The sequence below is a fragment of the Orbicella faveolata genome, unplaced genomic scaffold (genome assembly GCF_042242905.1).
Source record: "Orbicella faveolata isolate gen_17 unplaced genomic scaffold, um_ofav_v1 contig_13, whole genome shotgun sequence".
Lineage (NCBI taxonomy): Eukaryota > Metazoa > Cnidaria > Anthozoa > Scleractinia > Merulinidae > Orbicella > Orbicella faveolata.
Genome location: NW_028301540.1, coordinates 9,035,835 through 9,040,239, shown reverse-complemented (window position 1 = coordinate 9,040,239; position 4,405 = coordinate 9,035,835). Strand labels below are relative to the sequence as shown.

The 4,405-nt window shown below is 42.1% G+C and overlaps 1 non-coding gene and 1 pseudogene across 1 annotated transcript; one reads left to right on the top strand and one right to left on the bottom strand.

Moving 5' to 3' along the window:
• Positions 1 to 461: 461 nt before the first annotated feature.
• LOC149114877 (small nucleolar RNA U3) lies at positions 462 to 682 on the bottom strand. The gene has a single exon (XR_016206276.1). It is a non-coding gene; the product is annotated as a small nucleolar RNA U3 (small nucleolar RNA).
• Positions 683 to 2,895: 2,213 nt separating this feature from the next.
• On the top strand, positions 2,896 to 4,087 carry LOC149114876 (uncharacterized; annotated as a pseudogene).
• The last annotated feature ends 318 nt before the right edge of the window (positions 4,088 to 4,405 follow it).

Genomic DNA, 4,405 nt, shown 5'->3' with positions numbered 1-4,405 from the left:
GGCCAAACGCACCCCAAGGAATTAGATCATTGATGATCAAAAGCCCCAAGATGATCACCGTCGAAACGAAGGCAACGCGAAGTGTTGGATGGTCGTAGTCAAAGAACAGATTATTCATAATCGTTCGCTTTGCTTTTAAAGCTTCTCCTTTCCAATAATTACCTCTGTAGCCGTTACCAGCGCCGTCGACGTTCAATTTTTGGCTTTGTGGCGCTCCAAGTAAATCGTGGTTCCTTTTTAAACAGAAAAATGTATTTTCAGTGTCTTAAATCAGGCGAGCGGCCGTCAATTCAATTCACAGTTAATAAATTATGCACCAAAATGAACGAAGATATTAAAATTCATAACTGTGATCGAATTTAAATTTATCCAAGCGGTACCCACTAAGGTTTTGTTTTCTTTCTTTTGTTTTGGCTGGCTGGCTGCGCTACTCGTCCCTTAAAATTTGGATTTAATAATCAACCGCTCAGAATGCGATCACCTCCTCCAATTCCTCACTAATGGAGGAAGAGGAACGGTCATCAATCGCCGCCGACCATTTGCCATGAAAGACAAAGTCTGCAACGTGCTTCGCGCTCAGAGGTGAACGCTTCGCATCGTCATCACGGTTGATGGTGTTGTCTTTGTTAGGGTACAAAGACGGGACACGTACTATAGAAATGATCCTAGTAAGTACGGTCTTGAGTCGAAAGGAGAAACCGGACGGCCTCAACGAATCTTACTTTTTCACGCTTGTGGGACGTTGTCTAAAACCGTTTATTGAAGACCCCTTACGCGCATGCGTGCTTTGAGGCTCAGCAACAGTTTTGCTCTGATAAGACTTGAAACCGTGAAGTAAAAACTGGCCGACAATAACTATCGTGTCATTCACCGTAAAGGCTCCAAAATCAAAATTATAACGACAACCCCAAATTAACAGAATATCCGTGACGATACAATTTCACTGTTGTTATAAGTCAGCCAGCCTACTCGGTACCCTGTGAGACAGAGATTCTCCTCTCTTTATGCTCTGTGAGAGACGAGAGGGAGCCTCTGCTCGCAACCGTTCGATCGTTTGATCAGCCGCCGTCTACAACAAGAGAGGAATACATTGGCTTTTGACAAGTTTTAGATATAACGGGTTTAAAACTAACGCATGACAGATAGGATTCAAAACGCTGTCCGTTTGTGAGACTGCTAAAACTATCCGCTGTCCTGTGATTGGCTAAGATTTACAATTGCTAGGATTTCGTCGTGTTCTCGTCTAATACAAACCTTTGCCAATGAATAACCGGAAGTGCTTGATCTTTTGGTGTTTGCACAGTTCCAGAATCTGTCGTTGTGCATAAGTTCACCTCAACAAGCTGGTCAATGTCAAACGAACATAATGTGAGGATCGATAGATTTTAATTTTTCCAAAACAGGTTGTTTATCTGCATCTAGCTTGCAGTTTCCGAAGCACGCGCTGTACATCCTCTTCTGGCTAAAATTAAGGAAGAGGGTCATACAGGGGGTCTCTGGCACGGTTCACGAACGGAAAAAATAGAGGATCACGGATCACGGAAATAAAAATTTCGTTTTCCCGAATCGCGAAAATAAGCAAGTAAGATACTTTTTTTAATAACCTGTTCTTACACTAGAAGCAGTGTTTGAAGAAAGTAAAATCGCGAATGGCTAAGTCAAGGCTCCATATTGCAAATCGCATACTTAAGTCACTCTCGATAAACGACTCTAACCATTCGGAGGACTTGCGTCTGAAAATCACGTAGAATAGAGTAGTAAAATCACGAATATCGGTTGATACTTTTCTTCACGGGTCACGCAAAACCTTCAGGTCACGAGTCACGAAGAATAATTTTCTAAATTCACGTTTCACGGAAAATAAAATCAGCTAATCACACATCACGAGAATACCCCTGTACGACCCTCAAAGAACGCAAATAGGCCATTTCCGAGTTGCCTTTTGCCTTTGTGTCAAAACGAGTCTTCTTGCAAAACCATTGATAAGAAAATGTGTTCCACCTACACGTTCATTTTCATGCACATCAAACTCATTTTCATATGAAGGGTCTTGCACGAAGATTCGTTTTCAAACAGAGGCACAAGGTAACTTGGGAATGGCCTATTGAGACAGTATTAAAAATAGAAAAATTACTTTTCGCAATCGTGCAGAAACTAACGATCTATTTACAAACGATCACACGTTGTTTTAAGTGTTTCCTACATGATGGTCGACCTCTGCGGTCACATAATAGGCCAGAGCTAGCTCGAAAGTATGGAAAACGGAACTAGTTGTAAGCCATGATTTAAGATAGTTTTCATAAATATGATCGCCATTCATGAACGCCAATTCCCTATCCACACAATTCCACCATCCATGCCATTCCTTATTGTTTCCTCGGGATCATGCATTTGCGGTCCAATGTGCAAGCGAGCATGACCATGCGTATAAGCATAAGCATAAAAGGAGCTTATGTTTATGTCGCTATTGTGTCCAGTGGGGACATGTTGGCATAAGCCAAAGGGAAAGAGTGTCGTTTTCAGCCAATCAGCGAGTACTTTACGCTTATGCCAACTATGAGAAGAAAGCTTATGCTCAGTTACGCTTATGTCACAGCTGACCTCGCAAACGCATAAGCTCAGTCTTATGCTTATGCTTGCATCGTAACACCAAGCTTATCATTATACAGACCCGTAAAACATGGGTTGAGAGTTAGTGAGTTTTGTCCGTCACCAGGACCCAACACGTTCTCCTCCAATCGGAAAACGCGTTTGAGTTGAGTGCTACTTAACACGACCCCTCAAGCATGTAGTGTTTAAACGATAATCGTGTTTTAAATAAAGGATTTTACTTACTTTACTTACTTACTTTACTTAACAAAACAGCTTTATATGTGCTGAAGCGTCTTTTGATGCATGGGTTCAGACATAGTTATGTCTTCAAAGAACGCTGTCACTATAAGAAGTCTCATTGAAAAAGATCTAAAGGAAGCCTATTTTCTTCCCCAGAAACCGTCTTCGTATTGCAAGGGGTACAGGTTCTTGAACGATAAGGAATACCAGATATTCGATTACCCACCGTGTCCACTTGATTCTCGCCGGTTTTTGTTGCCATTTCGTCATCTTCCCGCAGCCGGGAATGAAATTCCAATTATTATGGAGTGTAAACTAGAATCTTACTTGCGACATCATTGGAAACAATGGCTTCCCGCTTTCCCTCCCGTAGTTATCAAGTCATTGGACGAAGGACTGCAAGATGATGTCCCAGTTGTCACAACAGCGGAGCTTCGAGGTATCCACAAGCACAAACACAGTGTACATCCAGATGTCATCTACGAGGTACAACTCAAGGGCTCGATACGCGGACATTAATGTGCCTTTGCCAAGACAATTCGGCGAAGACGCCATATCTTATCCTTGCATTGTTAAAGTCAACATAAGCTCGGATGGTATGGGCAACCGTCTCGTCAAGAATGAGGGCGAATTGTTCGCCACTTTGCGTCAAATCAGAGATGTGTGCAACTGGAACGGAGAGATTGTGTTTCAAGAATTCATCCCTGGGGACAAAGAATTGCCCAGCTTCGAATTTTATCTGCACAAATCGGGGGAATTATTCTGGGTCGGCACAAGCGCGGGAAGATTCGATGGAATTTTTGAGTGGACTTCTTGAACAGTGGACTGGGACAAACAAGAGGTCTTTGAGGAAATGGTGCACGAAGAGTTCACGTTACCGATTAAAAAATGCCTACATGAGAGAGGCTCAGGCTACTTTGGCTTGGCCACTTTTAAGGTTCTTATCACAGACCACGGATGGTACCTGGTTGACCTGAATCCATGGATTGGCGGCGACACTACACACTTATTACTGGCTCGTTACATGGCTTTGGACATTGGTCTGAAGCATTCAGCAACTTTCTGCTGCAAGAAGCACAGAAGCACAGCTAAAATGTTGGTTGAAAAGGCAGATGCCAACGGCAAAAAAGGCAAAGGAATAATAATTATACTATCTGCCGCTGATGTAGGCGAAGAGTGCGTGTCTGATTTGTCTGTTTTTGCCAACACAACTAAAGAGGTGCAAACTCTTTTTCACAACTTTATAAACAACTGATTTGAGGACTGTGTAGATGGATTTTGTTTCACTTTAAACGACATGGTAGTATTATATTACTGGCCAAAACTGTAGGTTTCATTTAGACCGAAACAAACTTTTGATCAATAGAAACCAGTTCACTGGATGTGTTATGATGTCAAAAAAGTTTCTCTTTGCGCTATGATGACCATTAGCTTTTGTACTTGCTCAATATATTGTGGTTTTGCCGTAGTACTGTAGCACTAGCATGTGATATTAATCCAAGTTGGCCAAGGATTATATTTAACAAATATTCCACGAGCGTGTGTTGGATATGAGATGTAAGATTAGCCTGCG